Source organism: Cavia porcellus, unplaced genomic scaffold (assembly GCF_034190915.1).
Source record: "Cavia porcellus strain 051 isolate PalLab524CR breed Dunkin Hartley unplaced genomic scaffold, mCavPor4.1 scaffold_7, whole genome shotgun sequence".
Taxonomy (NCBI): Eukaryota; Metazoa; Chordata; class Mammalia; order Rodentia; family Caviidae; genus Cavia; species Cavia porcellus.
Genome location: NW_026947490.1, coordinates 26,703,020 through 26,729,670, shown reverse-complemented (window position 1 = coordinate 26,729,670; position 26,651 = coordinate 26,703,020). Strand labels below are relative to the sequence as shown.

The 26,651-nt window shown below is 37.9% G+C and overlaps 1 pseudogene; it reads right to left on the bottom strand.

Moving 5' to 3' along the window:
• Positions 1-1,776: 1,776 nt before the first annotated feature.
• LOC111755552 (large ribosomal subunit protein uL30-like) lies at positions 1,777-2,365 on the bottom strand (annotated as a pseudogene).
• Positions 2,366-26,651: the final 24,286 nt, after the last annotated feature.

Below are 26,651 nucleotides of genomic sequence, written 5' to 3'. Positions count from 1 at the left end.
CAAATTAAAACCACACTGAGATACCATCTCACTCCTGAAAGAATGGCCAGGATCAAGAAAACCAACAACAACAAATGCTGGAGAGGCTGTGGGGAAAAAGGAACTCTCCTGCACCGTTGGTGGGAGTGTAGACTGGTACAGCCTTTGTGGAGGTCTGTCTGGGGATTTCTCAAAAAGTTGGGATTGAAAATCCCATTTATTCCAGCTATCCCACTTCTAGGCATATTCCCAGAAGAACTCACAGCATCATACCACAGGGATATATGTGCACCTATGTTTATAGCAGCACAATTTCTAATCGCCAAATCTTGGAAACAACCCAAGTGTCCATCAACTGAGGAATGGATAAAAAGTTGTGGTATTTCTATACAATGGAGTATTATTCAGCTATAAAGAAGGATCACATTGAGATATTTATCAATAAATGGGCGCAGCTTGAGACTATACTCATAAGTGAAATAAATCAATCTCGCACATGTGAATACCGAATAGTTTCCCTAATGTAAGTAATGATTCAAATATATAAAAATATGTGGTAATCATGATTCCCCATTATGTGGCCTTGAAGCCTTATAAAGTTTTCACTCATTAATTAGAAAGGCTTTATTCTGGACTTCTTGATGTGGAAATATTTGAAGCTATAGTACATGAAGTTTTATCCAAATATTTCAAGGAATAAGACAGACACTATGGTAACTACTATTAAGTCGGGTTATACGGTGGTGAAGTACTAGGTTGCTGAAAGAGTCATGCTTTGACCTCTATTGTTATATTGTTATGTCCTGTTTTATCTCAATCTCCCCCTTATTCTTTAAAAAAATTATTTAGTTATTTCTTATGTTTGTCTTAATTAAGGGGAAAAATTAAAAAAATTAGGATATATAATAGTAACTCTTTTTGATTTCCTATTAACTTGTTTTGAAGTCCTGTAATACTCCCACGATCTTGTTTTGACTGATTAGACTCTGTTCTATTCTGTATGATAGTACCAAGTTTGAGGGTATAGGCAACTACCTTGAAGGCAATAAGATTCACTAAGATGCCCATTCTGGTTTGACTATTTTCTCCTTTGGAAGTCCTGTAATGTTTACAATGCCTAAGTTTTATTGGTCTTGTTCTCTACTGTTTTGTCCAACTTTATAATATCTAATGAGATAGACAATTCTTTTGAAGGAAACATTAGACAACATTGATAACCATTGTTTATAACCTTGTACTCTGTTCTACACCATGTGCTATGTCTATCCTTGGTTTTGACTGACAGCTTTGTTTTGCCATATTTGACTGAATTCTCTCTCCCCCAATAAAGTAATAAGAACTAAGGAGTAATAAAATCCAAAATGTGTAAATTTTGTTGTAAAAAAGAGACGGGGGGAAAAAAGAGCTCTAACGGATATAACAGCAAGTGTGTTTAGGGGTGTTAAATAGCTGACTATATCAGTGTTTTTGGATCATTGCACACAACTGTTTTCAGTCTCCCTGTTTGAATGTCCGCTTTGTATTCTTTGATACTGTGATTTGAGCAACTATTTTCAAGATGATAATATGTAATCTATTAACAGGTGATTTCTTACTGTTATGTATTTTTTTTGTAGTTCTGTATTACGTGTACCCTTACACCGCTTTGTTTTGTTTTGTGTTTTTCTCTTTTTCCTCTTAAATAAAATAAAAAAAAAAGAAAAAAAAGAAAAGGGGTAAGAGAGTAAAGAAAAATGTATGTACAAGATATGTCATATAGAGGTACAAATTTCATACAATAAATATTATTATGTGTGTCTAAATTATACTTAATAAACAATGAAAAAAAGACAATTTGAGTGACCACAAGAAGTTATTTGACCCTTTGAAGTATTTCCCAACATCACAGATCTCATGAATCAGAGCCTCCATGCAGGTTATGCCATACATAACAAGACGGAGCAATCAATGAAATATCTTTAAGTGTAATTTGCATCTTAATGATTTTGCCATAGTAACCCTGTATATCAGTCATTTACTAGCTGGAGATTTGGATACTCTCATGCAACATTTGTTCTCACAATACTCAGCATGTAAGTTGAAGCCTTACTGAGCTTAACAAAGGTACCATTGAAGATTTTGCAAAGGTAAAGGAACTGCAACACCTTGTGGGCATTTGGGTTTACACCTTTAGGACTCCTGGTCTGGATGACAAATGCCAATTTGGGTTCTGCAGGTATATAGATGTGGCCAAGTTTCTTGTCATCTCAGCCTTTTGAATCTCAGTTCTGTACATTTATCTATACTTGTTATGACAGTGCCTGGTTTCTTCATAGATGAGTTTCCTTCTTGCCATTTCAAGCATCTTTTGGGAAGCCTTCTGTCCCAGAAGCTTTAACTTCAGCCTTGTAAATTGTTTTCACTATTTCTTAAAGTTTTCTGGAGCAGCAAAAACCTTCTTTTACTGCTTTTTGCATCTTACATTGTTCTAGCTGGAAGAGAGGGTGCATATTTATTTTTGAAAAATGTTATGATTCAACATGCAGTAATTTAAATGATGCCTATATCTATTTAAAGTAAAATTTGTATTTCTGAGTGTTCCTTAAATTTTTTCTATGTCAGAACTCAAAACACAACCATATCCAAGTGGCACGTAATTCTCCTCTTATTGAATCAGTTGGAAAATTATTTTCTTGCCAGAAATAAAGTATGAAGTAGTTGGCACTGGATACTCTTGGAGAATAGGTCATTCTCACTGTAAACCAGAAAGCTGGGAAAATATTTTATTATTTCTTACCAGCAAAAAGGTACCCTATGAGTGTTAAGGGTTCTGTTTCAAGAACTAATACAATTAGTATTAGTCTCCTTAGGTGTATTATATATACATACGAATTTATATCTTTTTTCTTTGCTCTTCATTTTTTTCTCCATTTCCCTGTCTGAGACATTTTCCCTCTTCAAACAATCCTTGCCCTTTTACAATACTTATTCAAGATTCTGGATCTTATTCACTGTTTAGTTTCTCACACTAGGAAGACAATATGGTGCTTACACATATGAGTCTGATTTACTGTACTTATGAGTAAGATCTTTTTTTTTATTTAAGAGGAAAAAGAGAAAAACACAAAACAAAAGAAAGCAGTGTAAGGTTACACATAATACAGAACTACAAAAAAAAACATAACAGTAAGAAATCACCTGTTAATAGATTACATATTATCATCTTGGAAATAGTTGCTCAAATCACAGTATCAAAGAATACAAAGTAGACATTCAAACAGAGAGACTGCAAACAGCCCTGTTCAATGATCCAAAAACATTAATATAGTCATCTATTTAACACCCCTAAACACACTTGCTGTTATATCCGTTAGAGCTCTTTTTTTTCCTCCCTCTCTTTTTTACAACAAAATTTACACATTTTGGATTTTATTACTCCTTAGTTCTTATTACTTTTTTTTGGGGGGGGAGAGACTAAAGTCAAATATGGCAAAACAAAGCTGTCAGTCAAAACCAAGGATAGACATAGCACATGATGTAGAACAGAGTACAAGGTTTTTAACGATGGTTATCAACGTTGTCTCTTGTTTCCTTAAAAAGAATTGTCTATCTCATTAGATATTATAAAGTTGAACAAAACAGTAGAGAACAAGACCAATAAAACTTAGGTATTGTAAACATTACAGGACTTCCAAAGGAGACAATAGTCAAACCAGAATGGGCATCTTAGTGAATCTTATTGCCTTCAAAGTAGTTGCCTATACCCTCAGACTTGCTACTATCGCACAGAATGAAACAGAGTCTAATCAGTGAAAGCAAGATCGTGGGAGTATTACAGGACTTCAAAACAAGTTAATAGGAAATCGAAAAGAGTTACTATTATATATCCTAATTTTTTAAATTTTTCCCTTAATTAAAATAAACAGAAAATTTTTTAAAGAATAGTAGTTTTTTTAAAGAATAGTGTTTTTTTTAAAATTTTTTTTAAATTTTTTTAAAGAATAGTAGTTACCATAGTGTCTGTCTTTTTCCTTAAAATATTTAATTTTTTTAAAGAATAGTAGTTACCATAGTGTCTGTCTTTTTCCTTAAAATATTTGGATAAAACTTCATATACTATAACTTCAAATATTTCCATATCAAGAAGCCCAGAATAAAGCCTTTCTAATTAATAAGTGAAAATTTTATAAGGCTTCAAGGCCACATAATGGGGAATCATGATTACCACATATTTTTATATATTTGAATCATTGCTTACATTAGGGAAACTATTCGGTATTCATACATGCGAGATTGATTTATTTCACTTATGAGTATGGTCTCAAGCTGCGCCCATTTATTGATAAATATCTCAATGTGATCCTTCTTTATAGCTGAATAATACTCCATTGTATAGAAATACCACAACTTTTTTATCCATTCCTCAGTTGATGGACACTTGGGTTGTTTCCAAGATCTGGCGATTAGAAATTGTGCTGCTATAAACATAGGTGCACATATATCCCTGTGGTATGATGCTTTCAGTTCTTCTGGGAATATGCCTAGAAGTGGAATAGCTGGAATAAATGGGATTTCCAATCCCAACTTTTTTTTTTTTTTTTTTTTTGTCTTTTTCATTTTTTATCGGTACCGGGGATCGAACTCACGACCGCCTGCTTGCAAGGCAGGTGCTTATGCCACTGGGCTAAATCCTCAGCCCCCCCAATCCCAACTTTTTGAGAAACCTCCAGTCAGACCTCCACAAAGGCTGTACCAGTCTACACTCCCACCAACGGTGCAGGAGAGTTCCTTTTTCCCCACAGCCTCTCCAGCATTTGTTGTTGTTGGTTTTCTTGATCCTGGCCATTCTTTCAGGAGTGAGATGGTATCTCAGTGCGGTTTTAATTTGCATTTCTCTAATGACCAATGATTAGGAGCATTTTTTCATTAAGGTGCAACCATTTACCTATTCTTTTATGTTGTTTTAATTGTTTATTTTTTAAAAATTTTTTAAAGATAATGAAACAAAGAGGACAGAACAAAGCAGATCAGAATACAACAGTGTAAGCAACACAGCACTTCATAACAAGACAACTGGATATTAACAGTAGCTACCATAATGTCTCTTTCTTTGAAATAGTTGAGCCTACCTTCACATACAATAATATCAAACATAACAAAATAGTATAAAAACATTCAAGGGAGTGAAAGTATTACAGGGCATTCAGAACCAAACTACAGAAAATGAACAATAGCTACTATAATATCTCATTTTCCATAAAAATTTCTTTATACTATCACACATATTAAAACCCAAAAAGACACAGCATGATAGAACCAATGGAAACAGAAGAACAAGTCCACAGTAGGACCTCAAAACAAGATAATATTAAATCAGCAATGGCTATTTACCTATTTTTTAGGTTTAATTTTTTAATTAATTTTTTAGTTTAAAAAGAAAAGAAAATTCATTAAAAAAAAAAAACAAAAATTAAGAGACAAACAGCCATACCAAATCCAAACCAATAACAATATAGGCTTTCAAAACACAATTGAAAGAACTTTAACAATCATTGTTATGTTACATATTGTTATGTTTTTTAAAAAAGAAAAAAAAAAGCTATCAGAAGTTGTGCTGCTATGAACATAGATGCACATATATCACTGTGACATGGCCTTTTCAATTTTTCTGGGAAAATACTCAGGAGGGAGGGAAACAGCTGGATTGAATGGAATTTCCAATTCTAGATTTTGAGGGATCTCCATATTGACTTCCACAATGGTTGTACCAGTATTCCCTCTCCATGCATTATAAGAACAGTTCTCATAAACTGTCTATAGGTCATATGCGTGCATGATTTTAGCATGTATTTCTATCATTTCTATATTCGAGGGAGAAACAAAACAAAGCAAGACAAAACAAAACATACTCCTATAAACATGAAATGAAAAAGGCAAATAACACCACTGTACAAGGATTTCTATCATGGTTACTGTGTTGTCTCTTGTTATCTTCAATAGAATTGTCCATATCATTAGACATAGTACAATTAAATATAGCAACACATAATAATATTAATAAAAACAAAACTTTGTGGATAGTGTAAAACTTCAAAAACAGGTAGTAATCAAGCAAGAATGGGTATCATTGTGAATCGTGTCATTTTCAGTGTAGTTACCTATACTCTCACTCTTGAGACTATCAATCCTAACAGTTTTGAATAAAATCTGTTGAATCCAAACAGCAATCAAACAAACCAGATTTATCTAAGATCAGTCATGATAAAGCAGTATAAGTTATACAGGGCTCCATATTAAGTTAAAAGGAAATTTAAGATGATTACTGTAATATATCCTGTTATTTTTGGGTTAGCTGTCTGTGTCCTCAGATCTAGTGCACGTACACAAACTGGGACAGAATAATTTCTGTCTAAGCAGAGCAGTGTGAGTCATATGGGTTTTTAATACTGATACACTGTTAACAATATTTTCTGCCATCTTTTTAAAGACCATTCCTCCCCTATCACTCCCCAGGGAGCACTATGCAATTTTGGGTCTCATCAACACCCTCAGTTTTTAGATTGGGGGGCAACCTGCTATTTACCTAAGTGATTCCAAATCTTCTCCCCCCTGGACTTGATCTCTAGTTGTATTCCTTTACCTGTTAAAGCCTGTCTTTCCATCCTATCCACAAATACTGGTCTAGTTGTCCCTATTACTCTGGTTCCCTGTCACATAGAGCATTGTTTTCTCATATTTGATTTTTGGTCCATAAACCATTTTTCAGGTTAATTATATTTCCTATACAGAGCAACTTTGTGGATCCTACCTCCTGATATACTCTGCCTGTGTCTCGCTCTCCCTCTTTTTGTTAGTGTGTGAAGGCCATCTATATTAGAGATTATAGCCAATCTTTTTTACCTCATTTCTTTTGTGTTCTTTTTCTGTCATTAGTTGTCTGATTTTCTTGTTCATTGCACTTTCTGCTTCTTTCATTGAGGCCTCTCTCTCACTGTTCCTGGTATCCTGGTACATTTCTCTCTCTCTCTAGAATGTCCTTCAGTATTCTCTGTAGAGTTGCATTGGTGGTCACAAATTCCCCCAGTTTTTTTTCTTGGAAGAATCTTGTTTCTTCATTAATTTCTAGAGACAGTTTTTCAGGGTACATCAATCTGGACTGGAAGGTTATTTTCTTTCAGGGCTTGGAGTACTTCAATCTCTTCTTGATTTGATGGTCTGTGTGAGAAGTCTACCATGATTTCAATGGGCTTTCCTTTATAGGTGATCTGTTTCTTGTTTCTGAAAGCTTTTAATATTCTGTTCTTACATTGAATTTCTGGGATCTTAATTATTATATGCGTGGGTGTAGGTGGATGGAGTTCTGTATGCCTCATACATCTGAATATCATTTCCTTTTCCTATGCTTGGGAAGTTTTCCTTAATTATTTCCATGAATAGCCTTTGTAGTTCCTTTGTTTGTAACCCTGCTTCTTCATTCACATTCTTTATTCTTAAGTTATAAATCCTCTTGTTGTGTTCTAGCCTTTATATTATTACTGCCTGTTTCCTTGTCATTTTTGAGAAACTTTTCCTTTTATGTTTCTACATTGCAAACCTATCCTCCAGTTTTGATAATCTATCCTGGTTTCTTCCAAGCAGTTTTGCCAGCTTTCAATGGAGTTTTAAATTTCCTGGTTATCTCTTTGAACCTGCTTTATGTATTCCATGTTTTCTTTATATTCTTCATCAAACATTTCTCTCCTTTTTTTGTGCTCCTCCAGTCTTCCATCTGTGTCTTCTTGCGAAGTGCTTAGCATTTATTAATCTACTTATATATTGCATTACTTTGTGAACTATTTCACTTTTGAACTCATCTATGAGGCCCCAAAGGTGTCTCTTTATGTGCACTAATGCTGTTTCTGATATCACATATTTGCTGTCCTCAATCTTTTTTGTATTTACCTCTCTTGGATCAATGGTCTCAGGGTTTGGGGCTGAGGAATTTTTCTTGTTACCTCCTCTTCTCATATTTTTTGTTTCTTCCATACAGGTATATAAAGGAGGCCCCAGTTTCTTTCATTGTTGGTTATGGTTCTTCTGAAGTGTACTGTGTAGGTGATCCTGCCCCCTCCAGTGTGCTATTGTGGTTCAAACAGGTGTGGTGTGTGCTGGCCCCTATCCTCCAGGTCAATCAACCTGCATAGGCCCTCACTGTGTTAATGTGTGTCGTGTGTAGAGAATTGGTTTGGGACAACTTATTTGATCTTACCAGGGGTGTGACCCAGGCCAAGCACACCTCACCAATCCCATCTGGGAAGGGAACAACTGACTGAAGTCACTGCTGTGCCTTGTTCTTGCCAGTTCTGCCTGGTTCCAAGATGTGGTCTCTTTGGAATGACACCCTTTTCTGTGGAAGGGTTTTATTCCCAACACTCACCGCAGGTCAATGCAGGTCCCCCACCAACTCACCTCTGTGTTGGGCCCACTGACTCCAGACCTTGGTGTGACTGCAGTTCCAATGAGTTGAAATGGTGGGAATTCAACCAATTGCTAAGTCATGGCCCTGTGAGTTTGGGCACTGCAGGGGAGCACTGAATCTTTAGCTTTTCCAATAGTAGCACTGGGACTGCATGTTTGATTGGTTTTGCTTACCATTGTTTCTTCCTGGGTGGAGAGGATCCATATCCCTCTGTCCAGGACTCCCTATGCTGTGTTATTTTGGCATCTAAAATGACTATCTCAAGGAGAATCTGTAATCTGATGTTATCTATCCACCATCTTTACTGGAACCCCCTATAATAGCAGATTTCAGAGCAGAAATTCTATGGGTCAGAATACCATGAAGTGATGTATTTTATTCACTGAATGCAAATAACTGCAAAAATATGAAACTATTTATACTAAATTAAGCATCATAATCACAGAGAAAAGGGTTCTCAACAAACATCTAAAGTGAAACAATTCACATCCACTAAATGTAAATTACAGAATATATTAAAATGTTTTCTACACACAGATGGGGAGAAAGATAACCACAGTGGAAAGAGCACAGTGAAAGTATAATTTTCATCGAAGAAGAGATGAATGAGAAGTACAAAAGAATGAAATACAATACTTTCAATAAAGCATGCAAAGTGTAAAATGGGTAAGGAGAAAATGAACGTAAATTATTCAAAATGAATCCAAGAAAATGAACCCTAAAAATGACTAGAAATAGGGTACATCTTTCAAATAAACCCTAAATGTAAATGCTTTCAGTTCTTCAGTTAATGGATGAAGAGTAGCTGATTAAATTATAAAAAGAAAAAGAAAAAATTCTTTGGTTTGTGTGGTGGATTAAAAATTCTTCATCTTGTAATCGTCACCTGCTGAATTGAGTCAGTGTGGTTCTGTGTGTGGAAGTCCAGATGAGGATTATTGCCAACACCATAAATAGAGAACTGGAGAGAAAGATTAAGCACAGTTGATTTTCCTGGAAAAGCTTGTCACATTGGGCTTCCTGCTATGAACTCAGCTGTTCTTGTCACTGGAGCAGCAGTCATCATCCCTGTCTCTGGAGATGGCTGTGGTTTTTTTCAGGGGAGCTCTGGTCATTACTTTGAGCATGGCTTCCAGGCTCCAGTGCAGATCCCTCAGCTTGCTGGCACAGATTCTTCAACCAACTGGCACTAACTCTCTAGCTTCCACCACTGGCCTTTGGGCCTTCACAGTGTAGATTCTTATACAGACTTGCAAGAGACATTTTTATGGTATGGAGAACCACTTAGAATGCTTCAAAGCTTAGGAGTGTCTAAAGGACATATGATACCACAGGCAATTCTGGGCAACAAAGGCAAGGCAGGAAACATCATAATCCTTGACTTGAAATTATACTTCAAAGTGTTAAAATCAACATGACACTGGCAAAGAAACAGACCTGAGGACCAGTAGAAATGATTAGAAGATGCAGACACAACCACAAACACACTCAGACAACTTAATCTTGGACAAAGTGGCCAAACATGTTCACTGAAGAAAGATACCCTCTTTGGTAAATGTTGCTGGAAAAAATGGCTCTCTACATTCTTAAGCCTAAAATTAGACCCATGTCTACCACCATGAACAAATACACATAAAAATGCACCAAAGATATGAATATTAAAACACAAACACTAAGTCAACTGAAAGAGAAAATAGAAAGAAATCCTTGAAGACATAGGTGTGCACAGAGAGTACATGAACAACAAGCAGTATGCACGGGAAACAATCCAAAGAATCAACAAATATGATTGTATCTTATTAAAATGCTTTTGCTTAGCAAGAGATATCACCAACCAAGTGATAAGACAACTCACAGAAAGGGAAAAACTTAGCCAATTGTAGCTCACACAATGGACGTCTATCTAGAACATGAAAAGAACTAAAATGTTGAGACTGCCTCCAAATTCAAAGACCCTATCCAAAAATCGAACATCTGATATGAATACACCTTCCTCAGATGAAGAAATTCACATGGAAAATAAATACATGAAAAAACAGCATTGGTCATCTGAGTGATGCAAATTAAAACAACACTGAGCTTCCATCTTACTACTTAAAAAATGACTATCATCAAGAAATCAACCCTAACAAATGCTGGTTGAGCTTTGGAGAAAAAAGAACCCTTCTCCACTGTAGGTGGGAGTATAGACTGGTACAATGATGTTGGAAATCAGTATAGAGATTCCTAAAACCATGAGAATTACAGTTCTCATTTGACCCATTATTTCACTTTCACTTGGGTATCTTCCCAGAAGTTTTAAAACATCACATGACAGCAACATATGTGTATCCTTGTTTTTAGCAGCACAGTTTATCATAGGTAAATCTTGGAATCAAATCAAATGTCCATCAACAAAAGAATGGATAAAAAAGAGGTGACATTTTTATATGATGCAATACTATAAATACTATCAGCTATAAATCTATAAAGATAGAAGACATATTGAGTCTTCTATAAATTAATGAATGCGAATTGAGAACATATTCTTAAGTGAAGTAAGTCAACCTCACATACGTAAATACTATATTGTCTCATTAGTGTAAGAAACTGAAAGAGTAAAAATGATACAAAGTCTTCAGTAAATATTGTTAAAGAGTGAGGAACTGCTCATGAGGAAAACATAACTCATATAGGGAAAAAGAAAAAAGAAAGAAGAGAAATGAAATAAGATATAAATTTGTATATATACATATAAGAATACTAAGATGACTGTGCTACTAATTCTGTTAGTTCTTGGAACAAAACATAACATCCTTAGGATTAGATAACTTTTTAATAACTATATCTGGTAATTCAAATAAGATTTATGAAGATAATTACGCAAAAAACAAAAATTGGTATGTTCCTACTACCTTGTTTGGGAAATCCTACATTGTTATTGTTTTGGGATCTTAGATATAGTTACTTATTTGTTGTTTTGTTTTTTCCTCTAATACAGGAGGGATAGCTGTATGTGTATATGCTTATACATGCCTAGAACTTCTCCTAAAGATTTTACAAGAATTGATCTCAGTGTATGTCGTAGTATGAACAACTACACTGAAGAAAATAGAACACCATGGTAGCCATTGGTGATTTCTTATCCTTTTGATTCAAAAGCCAATAATGCTTTTGTTCTTGGTTTTAATTGGTTTTAGTGTGTTTTCAATAATTTGATTGCAATACGTATGAAGATACGGACTGCTATTTTGAAGAAAACAAGACACATTATGGTAGCCATTATTGACTTCCTAGTGTCTGATTTTGAAAGTTCTTAAGGCTTTCATTCTCGTGTTTTCATTGCTCTTATACTATTTTGATGTGTATTAACTTACTGTGTGTGAAAGTAGGGAGAACTATTTTGAAATAAGCAGGAGACACTATGGTAGCCACCGTTGATTTCCTGCTATGTTCTTCTGAAATCCTGTGTTATTTTTATTGTTTGACTCTGCTCTACTTTGTTCTGTTTTGCTTTGTTTTGTTTCATACTCTTTAAAATGAAAAAACAGGAAGTTAAGGGCATTTGCAAGGAGGTGAGTAGGGAAAAGAGGAATCAAGATATATCACGTACAGGTACAAATTCCATATGGTAATTATCAGTATATATATATATCTAAATTGTACTTAAATTTCATAAAAAATGAAAAAGAAGACAATTGGAATGATCACAAGAAATTATTTGACTTTTTGAAGTGTTTCCAAACACTAGAGATCTCATCAATCAGAGCCTGCACACATATGAAGCCATACTTAACAGGACTGAGCAATCAATGTGTTGTGTGTAAATGTAATTTGCATCCTAATGATTTTGCCATTATGATGCTTGTATATTAGTCATTTACTGAGTGCATATTTAGGTACCCCCATGCAACATATGTTTCCACAATGCTCAGTAAGTGAATTGAAGGCTTGTTGAGTTTAACAAAGGTAGCACTGAAGATTCTGCGCAGGCAAAGAAGCTGCAATACCTTGTGGACCCTTGGTTCACATTATTGGTCCCCTTGGTCTGGATGAAATGTCATTTTGGCTTGTGCAGGTACATAGATGTTGCCGAGTTTTCTTGTTACCTCAGCCTTTTGAATCTCAGTTCTCTATATTTGTGTATACTACTTTTCACAGTGCATGTTTCTTTCACAGATGAGTTTCCTTCTTGCCATTTGAAGCACCTTCTGGGCAGACAATGCTCAGTATGTGAGTTTAAGCCTTGCTGAGATTGAAGCTTTCTTTCCCTGGAGCTTTATCTTCAGCCTGGTGAAATATTTTCACTGTTTCTTAAAGGTTTCTGGCACAGCAAGAACCTTCTTTCTCATTTCTTTGCCACCTTCCATGGTTCCAGTTGCAAGAGAGGATGCATGTTTATTTTGTGAAAAATGTTATGCTTCAGCATTTAATAATTGAAATGCTGCCTATATTTATTTAAAGTATAATTTGTATTTCTGAATGTTCCTTATATTTTTCCTAGTCAGAACTCAAAACACAACCTTATGCCTGTGGCACATAATTTTCCTCTTATTGAATACTAGGAATATTCTTCTCTTACAGAAATAAGATGTGTAGTTGTAGTCACTGGATACTGTAGGAGAATAGATCATTATCATTATAAAACAGTATACTTGGGAAAATAGTTTATTATTTTTTACCAGCAAAAGGGACCCTATGAGTGTTAAGTGTCCTTTTCCAAGAACTAATAAATTAGTATTATAGTTTCCTTAGCGGCCTTAAATATATGTAAAAGTATATGACTTTTTTCTTGTCTCTTCATTCTTTCTACTTTTCCTGTCTGAGACAAGTGTCCCTTTTGAATGGTTTCTTTCACTTCAACAATATTTACTGAAGGTTTTGGATCTTATTTACTGTTTCAGCTTCTTACACTAGGTATACAATATTTATGCATGTGTGTCTGATTTATTGCACTCATGAGTAACATATTAAAGTGCATCCATTTACCTATAGAAAGCTTGATTAAATTTTTCTATGTAGCTGAAGAGTACTGCATTGTATAAGTCACCACATATTTTTACCCTTTCCTCAGTTGAAGGAAATTGGGGTTGTTTCCAAGATTGGGCTGTTGCAAACTGTGCTGCTATAACCATGTGCACACAGATATCACTGTGGTATTTCATGTGAATTCTTTCATCGATGTGCCCAGAAGCAAGATAACTGGGTCAAATTGAATCTCTAATACAAACTTCTTGAGGAATATCCACGTGGATTTCCACAGTGGTTACACCAGTTAATACTCACATCAACATGTAGAAACATTCTTTCATTGCCACATGCCCTACTGCATTTGCTATTGGTTGATTTCTTGATCCGGGGCATTCTTTTTGGAGTGGGAAGGAATCTCAGTGTTACTGCCATTTTCATTTCTCTAAGAATAAATGATGTTCACATTTATTCATATATTTATTTGCCATTTCCCCTTCTTCATCCTAGACGTTTGTATCCCTCTCAGAAGCCTCATTTTGAATTGCATTTTTGAAATTTTGGAATTGACTTTTAACAATTTTTTATATTCTGGATACGGGTTCTTTGTCTTAAAACAGTTGACTAATATTTTTTTCCTGATTCCTGGGTTTTTCCCACTTTGTTCGAGAATTCTCTTGACATGCAAAAATTTTTTTAATAAGATGAGACCCAGTTGGTGATTCTGGGAAATAATTCTTGTGCACTTTGATTTTTTTCATGACCTTTCTGCCTGCCTTTTTAAAAATTTTTATTTTACTTTATTGAGATTAAGACAAAAGAGGACACAAGAAATCAGATCAGAGCAGAACAGTGTAAACAACACTGTATTTCACCACAAGACAACCCGTAATTAAGAGTAAATACCATTAAGTCTCTTTCTTTGAAATAGTTCAGCATAACTTCATGTATAATAATACCAACCATAAGAAAATAATATAAAACCATTCAAGAGAATAAAAGTATTGCAAGGCATTCAGAAGCAAATAACAGTATGAACAATGGTTACTATATTATCGCATTTTCCACAGAAAATTTGTTTTTACTATCACACATCATAAAATCCAATAAGATACAATATGATAGAACCAATGGAAACAGAAGGCCAAAAGCATGGTAGGACTTCAGAGTAAGATTATATTAAATTGGCATTGATTATTATAATATCTTATTTTCTTCAAAGCAGCTGTTCATATTATCACAGATAATAAAATCAAAGAAACCAGGATAAAATATTCTGACTAATGAATGTAGACAATTTAAGGCTTAAAAGCAATGTAATGAGGAATTATGACTATCATAAAATCATATGCTCTCTTACTATTTCTTACACTATGGAGACTATACGGTATTTATACATGTGAGTTGGATTTATTTTGCTTATGATTATGATCTCAGGTTGCATCCATTTATTTATAAATATCTCAATGTGGTCATTCTTTATAGCTGGGTAGTACTCCATTGTATAAAAATACCACAACTTTTTATCCATTTCTCAGTTGATGGACACTTAGGTGGTTTCCAAGATCTAGCTATTACAAATTGTGCTGTTGTATGCATGAATGCACATTTATCACTGTGGTATGATGTTTTCAGTTCTTCTAGGACTATGGCTAGAAGTGGAATAGCTGGGTCAAATGGGACTTCCAAGGTTTTTGAGGAATCTCCAGACTGATTTCCACAGTGGTTGCACCAGTCTACACTCCTACCAACAGTGCAGGAGGGTTCCTTTTTCCCCACAGCCTTTCCAGCATTTGTTTTTGGTAGCTTTCTTGATCTTGGCCATACTTTCAGGAGTGAGACGATATCTCAGTGTTGTTTTACTTTGCATTTCTCTAATGACTAATGATGATAAAGATTTTTTCATGAATTTATTTGCCATTTGTATTTCTTCACCTTAGAACTGTGTATTCATCTCAGATGTCCATTTTTGGATTGGGTCCTTGAATTTCAGGGGTCTGATGTTTTTTAATTCTTTATGTGTTTTAGACTGAATTACTTTGTCTAAGGGACAGTTCACTAACATTTTTTCGCTGTTTATGGGTTTTATTCTCACTATGCTGTGGATTTCTTTTGACATGCATAAACTTTTTAATAAGACGTGATCCCAGCTACTGATTCTGGGAAGTAGTTCCCATCTGGTTTGATTCCAGTTCATCAATTCTCTAGCTACCCCCACATCTTCAAGAGTTTTACCTACTTTGTCTTCCAGCAGATTTAGTGTTTCTGTTTTAATATTCAGATCTTTGATCCATTTTGATTTTAGGTTAGTATATTGTAGTAGACATGGGTAGTTTTAGTTTTTGGCATATGTAGAGCCAATTTTTCCAGCACCATTTATTAAAGAGTCTTTTGTTCTTACAGTGAACATTTTTGGCTGCTTCATCAAAGATGAAGTGGTTGAGTGTGTTGAGTTATGGTTGTATCTTCTAATCTATTTCATTGATCTTCAGATCTGTATTTATTCCAGTACCATGTTGATTTTATTACAGAAGCTTTGTAATATAACTTCAAGTCAGGGATTGTGATGCCACTTGCCTTGCCTTTGCTGCCTAGAATTGTTTTTGCTAGTCTAGGTCTCTTCTGGTTCCAGATGAAGTTTAGGAGTGATTTCTCTAGGTCTATGAGGTATATTGATATTTTCATTGGAATTGCATTGAATATGTATAACAATTTTGGGAGAATGGCCATTTTCACTATATTTATTTTCTTTATCCACGAACAATGAATATCTTTCCATTTTCAGACTTCATCTTCAATTTATTTTTTCCTCTTTGCCTGGGAGCCAGGCTCCTCTGGCTCTCTGTTGGTCTGGTAAGACCAGCAGAGGCAGGGAACACCGCCCTAAGCCTGCAAACTGTTTTCTTTGCCTGGGGCAAAGGATCCAGCTTCCTGTCTAAATCAGTGAGTAAGGAGGGAGCAGGGACTTCTGTCTCAACCTGGCTGACCTCTCTAGTTCACTTGGAACAACACTTAAAGCGCAAAAATATAGGAAAATGAGAAAACAAAAGACCAAAATGCAGCCTCAAACATTCAGCCCATCCCAAGAAAGTCTAGGAGCCATGTGGATAGAAGAAAATATATGCCACATACCTGAAATGCCTGAAATAATACTAACTGAAATAAAGAAGCAACTCTGGGAAGCCTTAAAGGAAATCAAACCAGAAATAATATCCCAGGTAAAAGAAGAAATGATAAAAGAAATGAAGGAGATGTTGAATATATCTAAAGAAGACAGTTAAAAACTTGAAGAGATAAACAAAAAGATAGAATCCCTGGATGAATAATGTAAGAAACAAACAGAATATACAAAGCAGATGCAAAAAGATATACAGGAAATCAAAAAGTCCATCGAAAGTTGTAAAAACCGCCTCAGTGAATGTGAAGATAGAATTTCAGACCTCAAAGACAACATTGCAGCCAGTGAACAGGAAAGGAAAGATCTTTTAAAAATAACAAGAAATCAGGAAATAACATTTCAACACCTGCAAGATGACACAAAAAGGAACAACATAAGGTTAATAGGGATAAATGAAAAAGAAGGGAACAACATAAAGGATGTCAAGAGGTAATCTAGAGAAGTAATAGCTGAAAATTTCCCAAACATGAGACTGGAAACTGATATCAAGATCAGTGAAGCATATAGAGCTCCAAATAGCCATAATCAAAATAAAACTACACCCAGACACATAGCAATGGCCATCCCAGAAATCGAACAAAAGAATAGAATATTAAAAGCTGTAAGAGAGAAAAGACAGATCACCTATAAAGGAAAACTTATCAGAATCACAGCAGACTTCTCAGCACAAACAATAAAGTCAAGAAGAACATGGAGTGAAGTATTTCAGATTCTAAAGGAAAATGATTTCCAACCTAGTCTGATGTATCTTGCAAAACTGTCCTTCAAAATGGATGGAAAATAAGATACTTCCATGACAAAGAACAGCTGATAAACTTCATGATCACCAAGCCAACCCTGCAAAGAATACTGAAAGACAGCCTAGATGCATCGAGGAAAAAACCACTAAACAAAGAAGACAATTAAACAGAATCGAAAGACAAAGATGCAACAGTAGAAAGATAACATGTCAACAATAAACCAATATATAACAGTTATAACCATTAATGTAAATGGTCTCAATGCTCCAATTAAAAGAAACAGACTGACAGAATGGGTCAAGAAACAAAATCGAACCATATGCTGTCTACAAGAAAGCCATATAACACAAAAGGATACCCACAGACTGAAAGTCAAAGGATGGGAAACAATACTTCATGCAACAGGAACCCAAAAAAAGCAGGGGTGGCTATTCTGTTTGCAGACAATGTGAACTTCAAGCCAATAACGATCAGAAGGGATAAAGAAGGTCACTACATACTGGTTAGGGGAAAACTCCAAGAGGAAGAGATAACTATCTTAAATATATATGCCCCAATTCCAGAGCACCCAGTTATATAAAACAAATACTAACAGAAATGAAAAACCAAGTTAACAGTGACACAATTCTAACAGGAAATCTTAACACACCATTGACACCAATGGACAGATCAACCAGACAGAAAATCAGCAAAGAAATGAAAGAACTGAATTGCACTTGTGAACAAATGGACTTAAGATACATATACAGAGTATTCCACCCAACAACAACAGAATACACATTCTTCTCAGCAGTACATGGGTCATTTTCTAAAACTGGCCATATATTAATTCACAAAACATATCTAAATAAATGCAAAAGGGTTGAAATCATCTCTTACATGCTATCAGACCATAATGCTATGAAATTAGAAATTAAAGATAAAAGATACTACAAAACTCCCACAAACCTATGGAAACTGAATAACACACTCTTGAGTAATCAGTGGGTCACAGAGGAAATCAAAGAAGAAATTAAACACTACCTACAAAAATTGAAAACACAAATACAACTTACCGGGATCTGTGGGATGCAATGAAAGCTGTCCTCAGAGGAAAATTTATAGCACTGAGTTCACACTTCAGGAAAACAGAACAAATACAAATAAATAACCTGATGTTACACCTCAAACATCTAGAAAAAGAAGAGCAAGTCAAGCCCAAAGCCAAAAGAAGAGAAGAAATTATAAAAATCAGAGCAGAAATCAATCCAATAGAGACAAAAAAAAAAAATCAATGAATCAACGATTTGGTTCTTTGAAAGAATAAATAAAATTCCGGTGTCATGGCCTCTATTGCGTGGTTTGGGGTAGAGCGAGATATTTGCTTGAGTGCATTTTCTTACTTCTATTTTCTGTGGACTGCTTAGAAAGGACCTGGGAGACCTCTGAGCAACACAATGGTCTTGGCTCCAGTACTGATCATTCAGCCTGGTTGCACAGATCCTGCACCTCAATGGCATGGACTTCCTACCTTCCAATACTGAACTTTGGCTCCTCCGAGTTCACAGGCTTGATAGAAACTTGCATGAGACATTGGCAGTGCCTACAGACAGTGTGTAACAATGCCCTGTCTCTATGCTCAGCAGACCATCATGTCTTTGTTGCAAGCCCTCAATGCTAGTTAAATATTTTCTGGATAACTTCTTTTTGTCACTCTAGGGAGGAAGAGCAGAGATGGCAGATAGATAACAACTGGCTACGGAAGCTCCCTGAGATAGTAAACTTAGAATTCAACATAATACAGAGTGGGGAGCCTCAAATTGAGAGAGATGAATTCTCTAGTTCCAAGAAGAAATTAAGGTGACTTGCCAATCATCTGAAGTCCCACTGTGACTGGCCGACTCAGTGACTTTCTGGCGCCCCTGTTGACATGTGCTGAGAGGTCCTGCCATGACTTGCCAAGGCCCTGCTGTGACTGGCTGTGTTCTCACCGTGACTTGCCAGGGTCCCACTGTGACTGGCCGGGTTCCCACCGCAACTTGCCAGGGTCCTGCCATGACTGGTCGGGTTCCTGCCATGACTGGCTGAGTAATCCGATGTCCTGCACCTTTGACTCACTGGAGATGCATTTACATTGAGTTTGGGTGTCAGCAAGCCAAATGGAGGGCTGAGTTGGAAGGGATCCTACATCAACCTGTGGTTAATGATGGGAGTGGAGCCATTCTATAAATAGGGAGTCCTGGCAGACAGCATTCTGTGATTGGGCAGAACTGACAAGTACAAGGGGCAGCAGTTACTTCAGTAAATTGTTCCCTTCCTGAATGGGATTGGTGTAGTGAGCTAGGCCTGGAACACATGACTCTTCTTAGATCCAATAGGTTATCCAAGGTCAAGTCCCTGTAGCAGTGGCACACACTAACCACACTGGCCTAGTAGGGCCTCAGAGGTTTGGCTGATCTGGAGGGAGGTAGCACAAAGTAATACAGTAGTGCAGGCAATAGCAGCTTGACTAATCTGAGGGGGGAGGTGCCAGCATACACTGTCCCTGTATGCAATTCACTAATACCCTAAGTGTGAAGAAGGGTCATCTAGCCAGCGTGTTTCAGAAGAATTGTAACCAACAAAGAAAGAAACAGGGACCTCCTGGAAGAAGCAAAAATGTTGGGAAGAGGAAGCAACAACAAAAATTCCCCGAGCTCCAACCCTGCGAATATTGACCCAGGACAGGTAAATACAAAGGAGAATGAGAACAGCAAACATACAATATCAGACACAGCACTAGTGGACATAAAGAAATATATTTGGGACCTCATAGACAAGTTCAAAAGTGAGATATTTAGCCAAATAAAGCAAAATATAAGATTAATAAAAGAGATACTAAGCACCCCTCAAGCAGACAAAGACATAAGAATGGAGGAACTCAAACACAGGAGAGAACCATTTGGTGAAGAATATAAAAAAAATATAGAATACATGAAGCAGATTCAAAGAGATCACCAGGAAATTAAAAACTCTATGAAAAGATGGCAAAGCAGCTTGAAAAAAACTAAGGACAGATTATCCAAACTGGAGGCCAATTTTGCAATGTGAGAGTATGAAAGGGAAAACTTTTAAAAAATAACAAGGAAACAAGCAGTAACAATACAAAGGCTAGAAGATGACAAAAGAATCTACAACTTGAGAATAAAGAATGTAAATGAAGAAGCTGGGATACAAACAAAGGAACTACAAAGATTATTCACAGAAATAAATGAAAACTTCCCAAACATAGGAAAAGGAAATGATATTCTGATACATGAAGCATACAGAACTCCAGCCACCACAACCAAAACAGAGCTACACCCAGACATATAATAATCAATATCCCAGAAATTCAATATAAGAACAGAATATTAAAAGCTGTTAGAGACAAGAAACAGATAACCTACAGAGGAAGGCCCATCACAATAACAGCAAACTTCTCTCCACAAACCATCAAGTCAAGACCAGCCTGGAGCAAAATATTCCAAGCCCTAAAAGATAATAACCTCCATCTCAGATTGATATACCTACTAAACTGTCTCTAGAAATTAATGGAGAAACAAGATGCTTTCAAAACAAAGAGGAACTTGGGAAATTTGCAACCACTAATCCAACTCTACAGAAAATACTCCAGGGCATTCTAGAGAGAGAGAAAAGTACTAGAATTCCAGGAACAGTGGCAGAGAGGCCACAATGAATGGAGCAGTAAACAGAATGAAGAAGATAAGCAGACAACCGATGGCAAAAAAAGAGCATCACAATAATGAGACAGAGAAGATTTTATTCAAAACTGATTTGACTGATAGTATCAAGTCAGAGACTATAGGCAACTACACTGAAGATCACAAGACTTAAGGATACACATTCTGGTTTGATAACTGCCAGTTTTTGAAGTTCTTTACTATATGCAATGTTGTGTTTTTAAAATATTGTTATGTACTGACATATTCAATTATACTATGTCTGATGATACAGCCAATTCTAATGGAGATAACAAGAGACAACACAGGAACCATGATAGATTGATTTGTACAATGGTCTTATATGTTTATTTCATTTCATGTGTTTATAGGAATATGTTTTGTTTTGCCTTGCTTTGTTTTGTTTCTCCCTCTAATGTATAAATAATAGAAATACATGTTAAGACTCATGCATGAGTAGAATCTATAAGTAGCTTATGAGAACTGATCATATGACACATGATAAAATGAACAGATACTTTGAAGAAAAAGAGACACTAAAATACCCAGTGCTGATCCTGAGTGTCATAATGTGAACCCCAGCAATAATATTATTCCTTGTTCAGAGTGATATTAGGCTACTTGGGTTTATTCAGTCTCAGCATAATTGAAGGCATGGATAACTGCATGCATGTTTAAGTGTATAGGATCGATAACCATATTTCTAAGTTTTTGTTGGATAGTTGAACAGAACTGGTTGCAATCTCACTATTTGAATCCCAACTTTATAAGCTCCACTTTAGAATGTTGAATAACCATTTATAAGAAGACAATCTGTAATCATCAACTATGATTACTTACTGGTTTTTCGAAATTATGTATTATTTTGACCCATTTTCTGTTTTGTTGAAACTCTCTTCAAATTAAATTTTTAAAAAAAGACATCACAGGAATATTTCTGCAAGCAGGGAGGGATCCCGGTTCCTGAGGCACCTCGGCCTGTGCCCAGCCGCGCCTAGCCATCAGCGTGCAGAGGAGGAGCTGTGTGGATCTGGAGTGCCTGCAGAAGCCCCTTCCTTTGTCTGGAGGAGTGAATATTTCTGCAAGCAGGGAGGGATCCCGGTTCCTGAGGCACCTCGGCCTGTGCCCAGCCACGCATAGACATCGGCGTGCAGAGGAGGAGCTGTGTGGATCTGGAGTGCCTGCAGAAGCCCCTTCCTTTGTCTGGAGGAGTGAATATTTCTGCAAGCAGGGAGGGATCCCAGTTCCTGAGGCACCTCGGCCTGCGCCCAGCCGCGCCTAGCCATCAGCGTGCAGAGGACGAGCTGGGCGGATCCGGAGTGCCTGCAGAAGCCCCTTCCTTTGTCTGGAGGAGTGAATATTTCTGCAAGCAGGGAGGGATCCCAGTTCCTGAGGCACCTCGGCCTGTGCCCAGCCGCGCCTAGCCATCAGCGTGCAGAGGACGAGCTGGGCGGATCCAGAGTGCCTGCAGAAGCCCCTTCCTTTGTCTGGAGGAGTGAATATTTCTGCAAGCAGGGAGGGATCCCAGTTCCTTAGGCACCTCGGCCTGTGCCCAGCCGCACCTAGCCATCAGCATGCAGAGGAGGAGCTGGGCGGATCCGGAGTGCCTGCAGAAGCCCCTTCCTTTGTCTGGAGGAGTGAATATTTCTGCAAGCAGGGAGGGATCCCAGTTCCTTAGGCACCTCGGCCTGTGCCCAGCCGCACCTAGCCATCAGCATGCAGAGGAGGAGCTGGGCGGATCCGGAGTGCCTGCAGAAGCCCCTTCCTTTGTCTGGAGGAGTGAATATTTCTGCAAGCAGGGAGGGATCCCAGGTTCCTGAGGCACCTCCGCCTGTGGTGAGTGGCCAGCACAGTCTGCCCAAATCTCAGCCTGTTCCGGACCCCCCAGGCTTCTGGGTGCAGTGAAGTGGAGCAGTGGGTTAGAGGCCACTACAGCCGCCTCCCCATCCCGGCTACACCTGGAGGTCTGCGGAGCTCACCTGATGGGTGGGCCTACACTATCCCCTGAGCCCAGCCACGCCTAGCCATCTGTGTGCAGAGGAGGAGCTGGGCAGATCCAGAGTGCCCGCAGAAGGCCCTTCCTTTGTCTGGAGGACTGTGGATATCTCTGCAAGCAGGGAGGGATCACAGGCTCCTGAGGCACTGTGACCTGTGGTTAGTACCCTAAGCCGGCTGCGATTCAAGAGCTGTGGATCTACCAAGGGGAGGTGGACGCACAGTGTCCCTGAGGCCCAGCTTGTCTGGAACCGCGGAGTTCTGAACAAGCAGAGGAGGGCGATTGGTTCTGCAGGCCCAAAGGCCTGGGGTAGAGTGGTGCCAGAGTCTCAGTAGCTGCAAACATAGAAGGGGATTTTCAACAGATCCTGAGGAAGCTTTCAAATAACACTTGAAACACAGAAATATAGGAAAATGACAAAACGAAAGACCAAATTACAACCTCAAACCTCCAGCCCATCTCAGCAAACCCTAGGAGGAATGTATTTAGAAGAAAATATATCCCATCCTCCTCATATATCAGACACAATAGCTACTGAAGTTGACAAGCAACTCCAGGAAGCTTTAAAGAAATTCAAACTCGAAATAATCTCCCAGATAAAAGAAGAAATGATAAAAGAAATGAAAGAGATTCTAAATATATCTAAAGAAAACACAGATAAAAAATTGGAGGAACTGAACAAAAAGATAGAATCCCTAGACGAGCAATATAAGAAACAAACAGAATACATAATGCAGATGCACAGAGATATACAGGAAATAAAAAAGTCCACTGAAAGTTGTAAAAACCGCCTTAATGAAAGTGAAGATAGAATTTCAGACCTTGAAGACAGGACTGCAGCTAGTGAACAGGAAAGGAAAGATCTTTTAAAAATAACAAGGAATCAGGAAACAACAATTCAACAACTGCAAGATGATGCAAAGAAGAATAACATAAGAATGATAGGGATTAATGAAAAAGAAGGAGACAACATAAAGGATATCAAGAGGATATTTAGAGAAGTAATAGCTGAAAACTTCCCAAGCATGAGATCAGAAACTGACATCAGGATCAGTGAAGCATATAGAACTCCAAATAGTCATAACCAAAATAAAACTACACCCAGACATATAATAATCACCATCCCAGAAATCCAACACAAGAATAGATTATTAAAAGCTGTCAGAGAGAAAAGACAGATCACTTATAAAGGAAAACCTATCAGAATCACAGCAGACCTCTCATCACAAACAATAAAGTCAAGAAGAGCATGGAGTGAAGTATTCCAGATCCTAAAGCAAAATGATTTCCAACCTAGACTGATATATCCTGCAAAACTATCATTTAAAATAGATGGTGAAATACGATACTTCCATGACAAAGAACAGCTGAAGAACTTCATGAACACCAAACCAACACTGCAAAAAATATTGAAAGACAGTTTAGATACACAAAGGAAAAAACCACTAAGCAAAGCAAATAATTAAACGGAACAGAAAGATAAAGATGCAACAGCAGAGAGATAAGATTCCTACAATTAACCAACATTTCACAGTAATAAGCACTAATGTGAATGGTCTCAATGCACCAACCAAAAGAAACAGACTAGCAGAATGGATTAAGAAACAAAATCCAACCATATACTGGCCACAGGTCTGCAGAGGAGGAGCTGGGCAGATCTGGGGTGCCCTCACCGGCCTCTCTGCGTGTCTGGAGGACTCTGGATATCTCCGCCCAGACTGCTGGAGTTCCCCCAGGCTTCCAGGTGCAGTGAAGGAGAGAGGTCGGTTTGAGGCTTCCATATCAGCCTCCCCATTCCGGCTTCACTTGGAGACCTGCTGAGCTGCGGACGGATGGGCGGGCCCACACTATCAGCCTAGCCCAGCCTGTTTAGCTGCAGCGCCTGGCCATAGGCCTGCAGAGGAGGAGCTGGGCAGATCTGGGGTGCCCTCACCGGCCTCTCTGCGTGTCTGGAGGACTCTGGATATCTCCGCCCAGACTGCTTGAGTTCCCCCAGACTTCCAGGTGCAGTGAAGGGGAGAGGTGGGTTTGAGGCTTCCACATCAGCCTCCCCATCCCGGCTTCACTTGGAGACCTGCTGAGCTCCCGATAGGTGGGCTGGCCCACACTACCAGCCTAGCCCAGCCTGTTTAGCTGCTGCGCCTGGCCATAGGTCTGCAGAGGAGGAGCTGGGCAGATCTGGGGTGCCCTCACAGGCCTCTCTGCATGTCTGGAGGACTCTGGATATCTCCGCCCAGACTGCTGGAGTTCCCCCAGGCTTCCAGGTGCAGTGAAGGGGAGAGGTGGGTTTGAGGCTTCCACATCAGCCTCCCCATTCCGGCTTCACTTGGAGACCTGCTGAGCTGTGGACAGATGGGCGGGCCCACACTATCAGCCTAGCCCAGCCTGTTTAGCTGCTGCGCCTGGCCATAGGTCTGCAGAGGAGGAGCTGGGCAGATCTGGGGTGCCCTCACCGGGCTCTCTGTGTGTCTGGAGGACTCTGGATATCTCTGCAACGAGGGAGGGTCCACAGGTTCCTGAACCACTGCGGCCTGTGGTGAGTACCCTAACCGGGCTGCGATTGAAGAACTGTGGAGCTTCCAAGGGGCAGGTGGGTGCACAGTGTCCCTGAGGCCCAGCTTGTCTGGAACTGCAGAGTTCTGAGCAGGCAGAGGAGGGCCACTGGTTCTGTAGGCCCAATGGCTTGGGGTAGTGCGGTGCCAGAGTCTCAGTAGCTCCAAACATAGAAGGGGATTTTCAACAGATCCTGAGGAAGCTTTCAAATAACACTTGAAACACAGAAATATAGGAAAATGACAAAACGAATGACCAAATTACAACCTCAAACCTCAAGCCTATCTCAAGAAACCCTAGGAGGAATGTATTTAGAAGAAAATATTATCCCATCCACCTCATATATCGGACACAATAGCCACTGAAATTGACAAGCAACTCCAGGAAGCTTTAAAGAAATTCAAACTCGAAATAATCTCCCATATAAAAGAAGAAATGATAAAAGAAATGAAAGAGATTCTAAATATATCTAAAGAAAACACAGATAAAAAATTGGGGGAACTAAACAAAAAGATAGAATCCCTAGATGAACAATATAAGAAACAAACAGAATACATAATGCAGATGCACAGAGATATACAGGAAATAAAAAAGTCCACTGAAAGTTGTAAAAACCGCCTTAATGAAAGTGAAGATAGAATTTCAGACCTTGAAGACAGGATTGCAGCTAGTGAACAGGAAAGGAAAGATCTTTTGAAAATAACAAGGAATCAGGAAACAACAATTCAACAAATGCAAGACGATGCAAAGAAGAATAACATAAGAATGATAGGGATTAATGAAAGAGAGGGAGACAACATGAAGTATGTCAGGAGGATATTTAGAGAAGTAATAGCTGAAAATTTCCCAAGCATGAGATCAGAAACTGACATCAGGATCAGTGAAGCATACAGAACTCCAAACATTCATAACCAAAATAAAACTACACCCAGACATATAATAATCACCATCCCAGAAATCCAACACAAGAATAGATTATTAAAAGCTGTCAGAGAGAAAAGACAGATCACTTATAAAGGAAAACCTATCAGAATCACAGCAGACTTCTCAGCACAAACGATAAAGTCAAGAAGAGCATGGAGTGAAGTATTCCAGATCCTAAAGCAAAATGATTTCCAAC